The sequence below is a fragment of the Strix aluco genome, chromosome 20, assembly GCF_031877795.1.
Source record: "Strix aluco isolate bStrAlu1 chromosome 20, bStrAlu1.hap1, whole genome shotgun sequence".
NCBI classification, from domain to species: Eukaryota; Metazoa; Chordata; class Aves; order Strigiformes; family Strigidae; genus Strix; species Strix aluco.
In genome coordinates this window covers 7429383-7444202 of record NC_133950.1, presented here as the reverse complement: position 1 = coordinate 7444202, position 14820 = coordinate 7429383, and the positions used below count along the sequence as shown (strand labels likewise).

Sequence of the window (14820 nt, the reverse complement as noted above, 5' to 3'; positions counted from 1 at the left end):
CACTTTGAAGCAGTTGAACTGGAGACTTTCCGTGATTCTCTGATGACAAGGCAGGTAGTGGGCCACCACATTCAGCCTTTTGCTGTCAAAGGATTTGATTCTCCTCTGTTTCAACTGGAAGACCCTTTCTAAGCTGATCCAAAAATTTTCTTTCCTTTTCTCCAGCTCTCATCCAGCGACAACATGTGCTTGTGCTGTGACCAGCCAGTGCATCCAGGCATTTCTCCGCGTTCTTTGTTTCTACTTGCAGAAGTTTCTGATAACAGAAGAGCTATTTATTGTCCATCTTTAAGTTAATTTGCATTTTTAAATATTAAAATTCATTCCACTTGTATTGCTACAGCCATCAAGATCTTTTAATTTCTTTTGACTGATCCTCTGATCTCCTGTGCACTAATAACACATTCTACTTCATCGGTGCTAAAATCATTGCTGTATTTCCAGTGAGAAATAAGGTTGATTACAAGCCTGATCACTGAGGAACTCTGCTAGTTATCACTCAGTTCCCATCACTCTCTTTGTAGCATTGCCTGTTTTCATTTGTCCATTGCTTAGTTCCCTACCTGCTGTATAATTCTTCTGCTAATTCCCATCTTTTCAAGCTTACCTAATAATTACCCATGTTGTGTCATGGCTGGTGTCTCTTGATACCCAGATAAATTAGATTGTACCATGCTTCTTGTGTCTAGGGAATGAACTGTCTCATTGAAGAAGTACATCAGGTTCATCTCACACAATTTACTAAACCTGGGGTTGCAGTTTATTCTCCTTGGCTCTATGTCATTAACGATTCCTTACTTTAAAAGAAAAAAAAAAAAAAAAGAGGGCTTTATAATGAGATAATTTTCCCTCTCAAAGCTACACCTGTGCCTTGAATATCAGCAAGGAAGGCCAAGCTATTCAACCTCTTTGACCCATCACATCATCCATAGGTGCATTGACTTTCTCAAGGCATCCCATCTTCTGCTAAGTCAAGACAAAAGTCCGTGACTTTCTCTAAATTGCTTGTGAACTCCCTGACACTCTCTCTTTGTCTCTGTTTTTCCTTCTCTCCTCCCTCCCCAGGAGTAGCTGGCATGAGGAGAATAACAGTGGAATCTCCCACATTGCTGTGGTCTGAGCAGGTTTCCCTCACATTATGTCTGAATAAATATTAATAAGAAAAATGGAATAAGACCTCATTGACAAATTCAGCAAATATTTGCCTCTGCCTTCCCTTTCCAGCCACCTGGGTCCCAGAGGAAAGTTTTGCCCTTTCTCAGACCAGAGCATTCAGGAAATAAACACTCGGTTTATTTTCTTGGAGGAGGAGGAAAATGAAAATAACATGATGGGGCCTGAAGCCCACATCCCACATTTTGTGTGGCTGGAAGCAACTTTAAACTGCTGGCTTGAGCAACAGCTTTTGTCTGTACCTTCAGGTGACAAGTTATCACAGAACTGGCCAGGATGGGCTTGAATCGTATAATATCACAGAGGGATTTGGGTTGGAAAGGACCTTAAGGGTATCTAGTTCCACCCCCCTGCCACAGGCAGGGACACCTTCCACTAGCCCAGGTTGCCCAAAGCCCCATCCAACCTGGCCTTGAACCCTTCCAGGGAGGGGGCAGCCACAGCTTCTCTGGGCAACCTGTGCCAGGGCCTCACCACCCTCACAGGGAAGAATTTCTTCCTTGTATCTAATATAAAACTACCCTCTGCTAGTTTAAAACCATTACCCCTTGTCTTATCCCTGCACTCCCTGATCAAGAGTCCCTCCCCATCTTTCCTGTAGTCCCCTTTAAGTACTGAGAGGCCACTATAAGGTCTCCCCAGAGCCTTATATGATATAATATATATCTATTATATATAACGATGCCCATGATTTCTCCTTGATGACCCGGAGTGCTTTTCCACACCCTTGGAGGGACTGTGTACCAAAAAAGCTCCCAGAAAAAGAGACTGAGTCTTCAAGCAAATCTTTGCACTTGAAAATTGAAGCCTTTGTTTTAACAGAAGCAATGGGCAGAAGGAGTGAAGAGAGAGAAAATCAGGGAAGGTAACGATGCTAGCTCCCCTGGGGGTGTGGTTCAGGAAGTTGTAGCTGTGGTTGCTAGCAGAGACCCGGAGCGTGGTTTTTGGAGACAAACTCCCACCTGGGAGGTGGCATTTGTCCAAGGCTGCTCGAGGACTTAAAGGATGCAGGGGCACCTTGACTTAAAAATATTACTTCAGGGGTCAACTCATTTTTACTTGCTGGGATTTGGCTTACTGACAACTTGAGTGGAGGCTGTTTTGGAGGGCGAGAAGACAAAGTTGAGGAGATTAAGACTAGGCAGTCGTGTTGTTGCAGTGCAGGTTTCCAGCTGACCCTGGTCTTTTGGTGGGGGTTATATTTGTTCCTACTTTTTCTTTAGTTTCTGAATAGAAGAGTGGTTGGGGCTGGGGTAAACAAACAGGGATGAGGAAAAACAAGATGATGGGATGTATGACAGTGAGTCAGGAAATGAAAATAAGTTAATTGTCACTCTGATTTCTCTGCTGGTTAATTGGATGCCCTCTGGGAGAGGAAAGCCCATCGGGAATACATGGGGTTCAGGGCAGTGGACACCATAAATCAAACAAATGGGGCAAAAAGGCTTTTTTGGAGAACCACACAATCCCGTGTCTGGGACATTTTCTGAGTGTTTCTCTTGTCTTCTTGTCTTCCTGCTCAGAGGAGCTGCACCGCACCAAGCACAATTTAGAGCCGGGCTCTTGGCTGACACAAATTCCTCCATTCCCACTGGTGCCAGTGGAGCTGCTGCAGCTTGTATCAGCTGTGTCACTGACACAGTTGTCTCTGTGTCTCTGTTCTTCTTTCCTCCGAGGTCTTGCAGAGGTATAGCAGAAACGATACTTCAATCACTTGCAGTTATTCTCTATGACAGAAGTATCAGACTGTACGAGATGCTTGGTTTAATTTAATAGCAAACTGCTGGGGGAAACAAGCAGGAAAACCCAAAACACAAAAGCTAGAGAAGCCACCTTCTTTAGAGCATCGGTAGAGGCAATTCCTTAGTCAATAGTCTTAAAGATCTCCTATCTTCACGTTACAGCCAAGCTCAAAGCCACTGGCATGCAGCTCAAAATGTTTATAAGGTTTCCCCTGTGCAGAGTTTGGGAGTGTCATTGCTGAGTTTTTGGTCTGATGTGCACAGCTATTCACCCTGAGGATGCTTGAGAGTACCAGAGCTGCACAGACGCCTATCAGAAATGCCAAAGTAGACTTTCTTGTGGACTGTTGGGGTTTGCTGTTTTTCACAAGCTCTCTGTGTCAGGCAGTGTATTTTTCCTGGGTGGAATTAGCTAATTGTTAACTACCAATCAAGAGGACTCCATCTCCCCTGCTCACACTGGGTTAAAAGGCTGAAGAAGCAGAAGGACCTGAAGCAGAGCCCAGGTCTAACTGGGTGAATTGATCAGCTCTGCTTCTGGGAAAGTAAAGACAGGAGGTCCTCAAACAGCCAGAATGGGAGATTGAGGTTCAGGTAGTTCTTTGGCTTTAGTGTCATCCACAACCCATTGCAACTGGCCTCTATGGTCCCAAGCAAAGGTGAAGCACAAGGTTTCACCCCAGAGAAGGAACTACCTCTCCAGCAGCTCGGTGCAGAGGCTGACACAGGGCAAGACATTTGCAGCTCCCCATCGGGGCTGACCTTAACCCACAGCTACATGGAGGAGTTTGGTGTAAGGGTTGCCTGCCTTCCTCCAGAGCAGCAACTGGTGGTGTTCACACCATAGGCCATCTTCTGACTGAGTGCCCACCTTCAGGTTTTCTCTAATCACTTCCAGCAGAGAGCTGCCTTTCAGACAGACGCATCCTTGCCTGGTTCCTGGCCGTGACTACATGGTAGCTGAGCTCCCCGCAGCTCCTCCAGCCCAGCCTCAGCTGCCTCCCTGCCATGAGGCTTAACTCCAGGTGCTCGCTGGGCAGAAAATGGACAAAAATTGTTCCCGGGATACCACGTGGTGGCGTTCCTTAGTTCTCCAAGGATGGAGTGGTGGATCCTGCCGTTCCCTTAACGAGACTGACTAATTATTTATTACAAAAGAGGCTGCAGGAATCTGGAGCGGAAACTACTCCCCAGGCCAGCTAACTTACACCTAAGCACGCCAGGCTGCTTTCATAGCAGAGCACATGACGGAGCAATCAGACCTGCTGCTGGGAGGCTTGTAGGAGTGGGACCAGTGCTATTTTATGCATATGTGTGAGTGTGTGTGTATATATATATGTATAAAAAGTGTGTGTGTGTATATTTTACTATGTTAAGCTATAAACTGTATGGGTTAGGTATGAATTAGAACCTTATAAAATGTGTTTACTCATTCTGTGTAACTCAAAGCGGGGATTAAACAGTAGGAAAAACTGACCGGGAGAATTTTCCAAGCAGAAAAAGTTTTACAGCTCTCATTGTGAACTTGAGAGGGAGGATTTTTTTTTTTTTTTGTATTTAGGGTTTTTTCAGAGCAAGTGTTTTGTGTTTGAATTTTTTGGTTATTAAATAAAAGTTGGGGGGTGGCTGAGGAGGAAGGATGAATGGAGGAAGAGCAGGAGAGCATTCTGGCAGGCAGAGTTCTCCTCAGGCACCTGAGCCCCCATCCTCCTCTTCATCTCTTGTGACAATGTGCTTTCTGTGCCAGTGGCATCCAGGAGGGCCTCCCCATAGCATGCCGTGCTCCTAAGCAGGCCCTGCTTTTCTCATCTACTTGAAGGCATCTTTTATGGGGAAAACAGAGTCCCATAATGCTGCCATGGTTAAAGGAAATGGATGCAGGAACGGAGCGGTGGCAGTGGGGAGGTGAGGCTCTGCTGAGCATCTCAGGCAGGGAAAGAAGAGAGGGAAGAGCAGGGGATGGGGGTGGATTGAGGTCTTACAACCTGTTTGCCCTCCTTATAAACAAAGGCTGGACAAAGAACCAAGGGAATAATCACACCACTATCAAGTGAGTCATCCTGGATCAGCTCCAGCTGAGTGCTGTTCGATAAAGAGCAAGGTGCATGAACCCAGCACCATTTCATTTCTTATTTCCTTCTCTTCTTGGATACAACTTTCTTTCCGCACCCTCTTTTACCTTCTTGCTGGCTTGGTGAATCATCTCTGCCTGCAGGACTGGTGACCCATGAGCAGTTAGTAGAGCCTGACTCACTCTTCTCCTCTACATGTTATTTCCACAGCCTTAGGAAGGTTGGGGTTTGGTTGTTGGGGTTTGGGTTGGTTTTTCTTTTCCACTTCACTTTATGAACATTTTCCAGGGGACCAAGGGAAGGGAGGGGAGAATAGAGACCTGAGAGGATTCATTGTTTGGGTAATTTTCCCTACTGCTAAATGTCAACATCCTATGCTTGATGCTTAGGATAGGGAGAAGCAGGGCTTCTATTTCAGGCTTTGCAAGGGATGGGAGAGACTCACCTTATCTCTCTAACATGGCCCAAGCAATGTTTGGGTTCTATTTACGGATTTGAAGAAAAAAGGGAAGTGATAACCTCGCCGTATGAGCCAACGAGGGTTGGCTACCCAGCACTGGCTTCCCTTGTCAGCACAGATCCTGGAACAGCCCTGGAATCCATTTACCACTTGGCTTAACCCTGCTCTGCTCATTCTGGGAATCTGTCTTTCATCGTCTTGAGTGGTAAGATGTTGCACAGTTGCTGGTGATGACATGTCTCCAAGTAACCATCCTAGAGCGATTGGTGATCCCGGGGATGTGAAGCATGCCCAGATACCTTGCTTCATCAAGGACATCTAGGAGTCAAACAATTGTTGCCACCAAAGGCCCTTGTCTTTGGTGAGATGAGTTCCCAGGGGACATAATCCATTAGAGCTGTCCTGGCTACTAACAACTCCCCTTTCCTGTATATGCCAGGATTGATTTGTCTTGGTTTCTGGGGAACATGACTGAAATTCAGAGCAGAAGGCATTCGTTCCGTGCCTGCGTCCTGCTGTGCCCTTATGGCAGGTATCCTCAGTGCTTGGAGTTTGCTCACTTGTAAAAAAGGGTTAATAGTCTTTCAGAGATGAAAGCCAGCTATTAGTGGTTAGAGATCTGGGCTGGGGCTCTGGGTTATAGCCTCAAATTTGCCTTTTGCCTGCTAACTTGAAAAAGTAATTTCCTTTCTTTGTGTCCCTGCTCCTTTGCCTGCCACCTCTCCTGGCACTGCAGCCTTCTGCGATGCAGGTGTGTATTGTAACAGAGCTCATGTCTTGGCTGAGGGATGTAAATGCTGCACCTTTTTGGAGGTATTAATGGCTTTTGTGAAGTGCATTGAAGTCTCTGGGTGTCAGGCACCTTGTTGACATGTGTTTTGCCCTCAAGGAGACAAAATCAGATCAATTTAAGAAATTAGAGGCTGTATTCTGTCCTTGTGAGCAGCGGGACTGTGCAGTGGTGCGGGAGATCCTGTCTCACCTTGTAGTCTTAGTGGGAAAGATGAAGTGATTACTGATATGATGATGGATGCTGAAGTAGAATCCTCATGGCCAAGAGATTCCCAGCTCTTTCTCCTCTTCACTGACTTGTGTCTTCTAATGAATCAAAACTGTGAAGAAACATGTTAACTTCATTATGGGGAAATCAATAAGTGAATGATTCATTAGCTGTGTTAAGAAAGCTGTTGTGAATATACTCTAGTAACCCAGGTAGTTCCTTGTTCAAGAGCTGATGTCAACTCTTGCATACGTTAGTCCTGACCAAGTGGGTGTTTTCTAGCTTCTGAGTTTGGTCAGATAATTGCTTCTTTTCTCAGCTTTATCCTGATACTGCCTTTGGCTTCTCTTGTGATACCTGCTTGGATAAATGGAGAGTTATGAAGAGGCACAGTCAAATGACATGCTTTCTAGTCTGAATCTGAGGTAACTGAACATATCTACAAAAATATTTAGAACTCACTGTGTTTGGACAAGTTTTAACCTTGGTCCTGTGAGCATGTACATTAGTTTATCTGGCACACGAGTGTAATGCAACATCTCACATGAATGAAGCTAAACATGTGTAAATATTTGCAAGATATGGGTCAATAATTCTTTGGAAATCATAGCAAACCAGGTCTCTATTTTCTTATGCAGTGGTATTCTCCTATCCGTCTCAGACAAGTGATCTGAAATGTCTGTAATAATCATTATGGTGTAGTTGTTCCAAATAGCTCACAGCCAGGATGCAGAAACTCAGCTAGTGTAAATTGTTATTGTTCCATTGACTTCAAGGGAGCTACAGGAGATTTTATGAACTGAGGATCTGCCCCCACATTCTCAAATGTCCAGAACTGCATATTAGGGCCAAATAAGAGGTCTGCTTCCATGCGGGTCCCTCCATCAGGACCAATTTTTAAAGTGTTCGTTGGCTAACAGGCTGCAGATCTGGCTGCAGTTGTGTGTGCTGAACCCTTTGGAATATACTGGTCCGAAGTCTTATCTCTAAGTCATCACATCTAAACATATTACCTCTATTTAGAATAAATGGGACCCAACAAAGAATATTTTCTTTAAAGTGGTTGCCACTACAGGTAGTGGTTTGGTCAGCTTTCCAGCACTGAGCCATGAAGTGTAAGAATGGACCAGGAGCAAGGTCAGGCAACAGTGGTGATATAGAAGAAATTGGCTGATCTAAGAAGTCCAAAAATTCCACTTTCCCAATAAGTGCAAGGAGAAGTGAAGCACAGACCAGCTGATGGCTTTTCATCAGATTTACATTAATTTTATTTGACACAAGATAATTATGTTTTTAGTGATTAATTGCACACTGAGTTTCTTTCTAGGAAATGCTCTTTTCCCCTCCTGCCAGTCTGGTATTTGCATATGTGTGTAAGGCTTGATCTCCAGTGGGTACCAGTCAGCCATTGGGGTTCTGTGGGGCATTAAACTACTGGAGCATTTGGTCATAAAGAGCTGAAAATAAAAGTAAGAGACTGCTCAGCAGAGCTGGAAATGAAGGACCTGACCCTGCTGTTTGGCAGGTCTCCCCTGCTTTCTTCACAGACTGTCATGTACTAGGCAGGTTTGTATGTCAGACGTGTTGTAGGTGTGTCACCAGGGCCCACTTGGACTGGCCAGAATCACCTTGTCATAGGCCTCTCTTTAGGAAGGAGCTGTGCCATCTTTGCATCCAAAATTTGGAAGTCATTTTCGGTCAATAGCTCATTCCCCTAGGAACTGCAAGAGTGCTGTAGCTTTGTTCATTTAAGAAGAAAGAGGTTAAGGTATGGATTTTGTTGCCGTCTCTGAAGTTTCTGACACATCAGTTTATGTTGTAGAAGAGTGGTTCTGGGGCTGTAGCAGGGCTGGTGGGATTCCTGGTGAACATAAGACAATGTTCAGTTCCTGGATCTGCTACAGACTGCTTACTACGGGACCACCAAGCGGTCTGGACCACTGGTCCATTGTTCAGAAATCTCTAATTTAAAAGAAGGTAAAAATGAAAGGAAAGCAAGAATGAGGGTGAGAACTACATCTGTGGTGATGAGAGTTAGAACTAGATCTGTAGTGATGGACAAAATCTTCTGCCAGACAAGAAGTATCTGAGGACAAAAGTTGTGCTTTGTCTGCACCACTCCCAGCACAAATGGGTTCCCACTTTGCCTTGAAATCAAGTAACTATTTAACAAGCTGCAGAGCCCAAAACAAACTCCAAGGGAATAGATAAATACACTTGGACTCTCCACCATGCTAATGTGAATACGTGGCTTTGAGATTGGAACTGGCTCATGCCTGGATGACTCCAAGCATAGCAGAGTCAGCTTGCGTCTGGCTGCGGTTGACCCTTAGCAACCCAGTGAACCTTGAGAAATACTGGAGGGCTCACAGCACAGGATGAAATGCATTAATTCTCACTCTCCTCCAGCAGCATACTGCCTTGGGGGAGATGGAGAAGGTGATGCATTTTTACATGAGTTGAAGCAGTTTTTCTGAGGTCTTAGATATTGACTGTGAAAGAACTGTGATAAGCAGTCTGTGGAGAGCTCAGGTGAAGGAGCAGTGAGTCCCACTGATGACCCTAAAAGAAGAATACACTCATCATTAGCCTTGTGCATCATGTTTTTAGAACATTGCAGCTCATCAAATTTAAGACCATTTCCTTCTGTTTGACTGTCTGCTTTTGATGAGGACAGTGGAAGACAGCCCATCCTTAAGTTCCACCTGGTCGCTCCATATGCAGCAAGTTCTAGCCCTGGAGAGCACCAGCAAAGCCATTCAAGGAACTTTTGTGGCACTTTTTTGCTCAGCTAAAGCATTGCTCCTTAAATTTAGCCATCTACAAATGCAGTCTTCCATCAATAGAAGAACTGGGAAGCCCAGAGGAGAGATCTTCATCATTATTAATGTGTCTAATAGCATATAGACATAGAAAGCAAATTCCCCAAAAATTCATAACTTAGGCAAGGTGAACTCATTCAGAGAAGTACTGCAACATGCACCTTTGTACAAATTGGCAAGTGAGGCACAAACTGTGCCTAAACTTGCACAGAAAAGTCACTGGCTTTTCGGTTTCAGCCTAGACAACCTGTGCCCAGCCAGAAGGATTCCCAATGGATGTGTCTTTGAGAAAAGTCAAGACAAAGAAATTAGTTCAGAGGCTGCAGGCTTTTTGGGCATGGGGCTTAGGTTCCCATCCAACACGAGAGGCTGGCATGCATGGATGCTCTCAGACTGTGGGCAGGAGATTTTTTTAGTAATAACTAGGCCCTTTTATTTCTTTTATAATCTGGCAAGCCATGTAAGGAAGGAGGTTTTGACATCCTTCCACCAGGATCAGTGGGGACGGTTTGCTTTTAATGATCTTCTAGGCAGCGAGACAGACCATCTGCTGATGTAAATCAGAACAGCTCTGTCGCCTACAGTTATGTTACGCTAATTTAAATCAGTCCGTCATCTCCAAGACAAATCACCTTTCGCTGCCTTCCCCCGCCAAGCGCCAGATCCGAAGCACATTAAACCCAGGTACAACCTCATTGTGGAGGAACCGCCCTGCAAGCCTGTGCTCCCCATCTACCCGTCCAAAAACCTGGTCCAAGCCTTCTGCTCACAGCCCTCCTCTGAACCTCCCCTCCTCTTCTGCAGAGCCCCAGAGGAAGAGGAGGGTGGGATGAGGACCCCCAAAAGGTGACAGACTTGGAGGACTGAGCATGCCATTTGTTTCTTCATTTCAGGAACCAAAACCTGGCAAGAGCAAAGTGCAGTAAGGTCTCTTTTTCCATCTGCTTCACTGGCATTGCTCTGGAGGTCACTGCTGGGGACGGAGGGCCTCGCCGGGCCCCATCTGCCTTCCCCAGGCTCCCTCGTTTATGCCCACTTGGGCCTCTGACATTCTACTCTGTTTTTCTTTCCTTGAAAATGGATCGGGAATTGGGAGCCGCTGCGCTGGAACGCGCCTGTTCCCCATTACAGCTCCACCGGGGCTGTAACACGATCATGCCTGCTCCATACCCACACAGATATTTATTTATCCATACAGGCTTTCTCCTTGTTTTCATTAAGTTAGGCAGAAAAGGTTAATCTTTCTTCTGCTAAAGCTTCAAAACCAACCAAGCTAAATAAAATATGATTTCTTTCATTTCTTTTTTAAAGGACACTCTCTCTCTTTTATTTCCCCCCCCCTTTAAGTACCAGAATGAGGTCACAGTCAGAGATGCCACAAGAGTAAATTGAAAACAGGTTGAAAAAAAGCAAAAGGGAGAAAGACGGAGAGAGAAAACCACAATCAGAAGAAAGTGTCTGGTAACATTGCAGGGTTGGTTTCATCCAGTCTAGTAAAGAAGCTGTCAAGACAGAAACATCGGTGCCTTCCTACTTTCCCCTTTGTGCTCTTTCAAGGAATCTCAAAGGTGAATCGCAGCAGGGAGGTCTCTCGTCTTCATTTCCACTTCGGTTTGCACCACCTGGGTTTTGTCGGTGCTGCTCTCAGCACAGGGACACAGGCTGCAGGTGTGGGAATGGCTGTGAAGGTCCCAGAGCTTCCTTTTGCTTCTCTAACATCCTGGAGGTTCCTGGCCTCGCTCTCTTGTTTAGTCTGGTTGAACTCAACGCGGTAACTCTTGTTGTCTTCGGTGGGATAGTTGATAGGTGATTCATCCCGCCTGCCGTCCACAACCGCTGGGCGCTGGCATGGGTCGCGGTGGAAGGACTGAGGCAGTCTGAGACCGCTGGATGCTGCAAACGAGCAGTCTGAGCCTGCTCCCACCCATTTTTGTTCCTCAGTCCACATTCCTGCCCATCTGAGCCTCCTGCCACTAGAAATGTCCTCGCTCAAGAGCAGGTTGCCAGCTCAGCCTTGCAGACAGGCAGCTGAGTCGGGACCGTCCTCCTCCTCCAGACCAGACATCAAGTTGAGTTCCCAGGTGGCTATGCCAGAGCCATCACCGGTGGGTTGAGCTATATGCCTTGGTGTGGCCAGACCTGGTGTGGCCAAAAGTTTGCAAAGCTTCACAAAATGTGGCTAATGTCCTTGCAAGCTTCAAGTGTTATTTTCCTCTGGTTTAGGGAGAGCTCTGACTCACCACAACACCAGAATAAGTATAAGATACATGTTTACAAAACCAAAGCGAGGAGGAGGGCCAAACTCACAGCCTTGTCTTCAGAAGAGGACGAGACAGTAGTGAGGGGTTGCACTGGAGAGAGAAGGAAAATGCCACCTGGAGAGAGCTGCATCTTCCTGATAGAGCAGAGATTGATTTTCAGAAGCTGCCTGGGGAATTGGATGGTTTGGGGCAGACCAGTTCTGGGAAGGTAGTGGCATGGAAATGACGGGGAAGAGAGTCTTGCAGCGATATGGTGTACAGTTGGCAGTATCAGCATCCCATTGCTGAGCACAGCTGCTCTGTTACTTGTAATCAGTGTGAAGCAAGTAGCATCTTTTGCTCTGTGCACAGCACTTACCATAGTGATGTTGAGCTCTGGTCTGGATTTTTTACTACTGAGAAGTGAACACAGGTGAGGCATCCTCACAGGAGCTGGTCATTTGTCCTTGATATCTGTAACAGCTTATTGCTTTATTTAGCATGACATCAATTATTTATTACTATTAATGAAGGACACAGATGGCTGTCTGGTCAATAAAGTATCTCCTACTCCACAGAGATGATCTACTTAGCTATCATTTACTCTGCAGAGAACCTTTGGATTTTTTCTGAAATTTAATAACGCGAGCAAAGATACTACAGCAATCTAGAAGGTTTGTGCTTCGGGGCTGCTTTGGGAGGTTGAAATCCTTCTTTATATTTGCTGGCGGGGTGTGTGAGAACACAAGTCCAGATGGGAAAGAGAAACCCCTTTGCTTTCCATCACAAGCTACTTATCCATATAATCCCTTTTATAAAGTGATCAAACTCCTTCTTAAAAGATAGTTAGGTTATTTGCCCTTCTCAGGAGGAGACCGTTTATTCATATCCAATTTACTTTCTCTTGCCATTACTGCCCATTAGCCTAAATATTTCTTTTCCATCTGAGTGCCTGCCTGTTGATGTATTCACAGTCATGTATCTCTGCTTGGCCTTTCTATGTCTCTGCCTGTATGGCAAACTTGTTCTTTTTGTTATTTCCCTGTGAAACCTTCTCTTCTGCTTTCCCTGTGCCTTGTTCATAAATGCAGATGAGCTAAACTATCCACCGAGCTTTCACCATGGCCTTGTGCAGTTAGGCCGTTATTCTTCTATTGCTACAACGTCCCAAGACCACTTTTCCTGGGAAGGGCATTGGAACGCACCAGCTGCATTCCAATGACAAGGTCCCAGTCGAAATCTAGGGAATAACTTGTTTTCTGATCCTAGGGAAGGATTAGGAAATTTCATTTCAGCTGCTCTCAGAACACCACAGACTGAACAAAGAGAGACTTCTCTTCTGTGAGATGAACAAATAAGGTTGCTGTGTGCTCTACTTCACCCCGAGGAGAGCACAGAAAAGCAGCTCCCTGCGTTTGCTGTGGATTGACAGCTCTGAGTAGTCAGTTTGTCCCTGGGGTGTCCCTTACCCCACCCCGCCTTTGCTCCACGGTCCGTGAAGTCTGGCACCACCAGCAATCTCACTGCTGCTTATACAGGTGCAGAAAGACTCCCAGCCTTGGAGTTGAGGTTTCAGCACCTTTGCTAGCATCTGTTTTACTATTTTCATAGCAACCTCTTTGCTTTTGTTTGATTGTAGTGGGGCCAACGAGAGGGGAAAGGTCCCCAGAGGCTCAGGACTGAACACAAAGCACCCTCTTGCTGAAGGGATTTTATTGCAAGGGTTTTGGCTTAACCCAGGTTGACACTGCGTTGGCAGACCCTGAAGGCTTCATCTCCTCCTGTACAGTGAGACAGAAACACACTCCGCTACCTAGGCAGGTCTGGTCAGAGTCCATGGGAAACCAGACTGTTGTGTGACACAGCCAGCGCTGTTTTGAGGCATTGCTCATTGCCAGCCTGCTCCTCTCCCCTCACAGCTACATGAAAGTCTGTGAATGTTGTTGCAAAGATGAGCACTCAAAAGTTAGTGGGTGCCTTAAGGAGAGATATCTGTGCAATTTTAAGACACACTTTAATTCAGTGGTTGCACCTGACGCTTTCCGTCCCATTTCCAGTTTCCTGCAAGTCTGCCTGCACCCTCTGCACGTCCTGTGTCAGGCCTGAGTTTTTCTCTCCCATCCCATCTCTTGTGTTCTCTGGCACAGGTGCCCTGACTGATGCTCCCTGTACCCGTGGACTGTCAGTCCAGATCTCCCCTTGGTCTTGCCCAGTTGCTCATCAGAGTGTCTGCGCAGCTATTTTCTTGGCTACCCTGCATCGGCTGGCTCTCAACCCTGAGTGCTCTGCAGGAAGGAGAGAGATCCCGCAGTAGGGACCCATGGGATGATCTGTCCCCCTGTGAAGTTTCCTCCTGGTCAGAAGGGATGTTGCTTGAGATCTGAAGAGGCTTAAAAGCTCTTGCTCTAGTTCACCAACACAGTCTGGTCCTGCTTCTTCATTATGTGTTCGTGATTCATCTGGTTTGTAAGTCACGGCAGTGTCTGTTCGCAGTGACAGGGAGTTCCGCAATCCAGCTAGATGTCATATGAAAAGGGACAGAAATGAAAGTTGGAAACGAGCAATAGGGTTTTGTTTGTTTGTTTAAACCATAAACCCAGAGCTAAGGGGCTTGCTCAAGGCCATTCAGTGCTCATGACTTCCAAGCAGTGATTTTACCACTGCCAACCCAACCTGCCTGTTGAGTTGACTTGGGGTTTGGTTCAGACCCGGGGCTGGGAACTGGGTTAAACTACAGAGACTGGTGACAGAGCTGCCTGAAAAAAGTTTGGAAAGAACAAGTCGTGCTGGGAGCATTAAAATGAATAATTAAGGCTTGAATTCCTTTAGGGAGGAAAAGAATTTACTGCAGCTCTTTTCTCTAGCCAAGGGGGACATTTGTTACTGAGTTGTATATTTTGAGACAAGATGCAAATGTGGTTTGGGGGGGGTGGGGGCTGGGAAGGAGGGGATTTTTTCTCCTACCTGGGTAATCCAGCCACACAGTGAGATGTTCTGGGCTGGTTATACCACTGGGTTATTTCTTATGGTCTGTACCAAGAACCTAGACTTGTGCTTCCTTTCAGTAGTCCTCAGTCACTTTTGCTTTTAGAAAATAAAGAAATTGCTGAGAAGGGAATTCTCCTTCTCCCTCTGCTGTGGTGTCTTGACATTTACACATGTACAAGGTTCCTGGCACAGCAATCTGGGCCCAAGTTTGCTTATACCGGCATAACTCTATCAGCAGCAGCAGTCCTTTCTCTGATTCCCATCAGTGGGAATGGGGGCACAAGCAGGGCAGCTGCTTTGGTTTTTTTGCTGCTTGGTACCTT

At 46.0% G+C, this 14820-nt stretch overlaps 1 protein-coding gene across 3 annotated transcripts in view; it reads left to right on the top strand.

Annotated features, from left to right (window-relative positions):
- The window catches only part of ASTN2 (astrotactin 2), a 360643-nt gene that overhangs the window by 310353 nt on the left and 35470 nt on the right, over positions 1-14820 (top strand). The gene's annotated exons all lie outside the window — the stretch shown is intronic.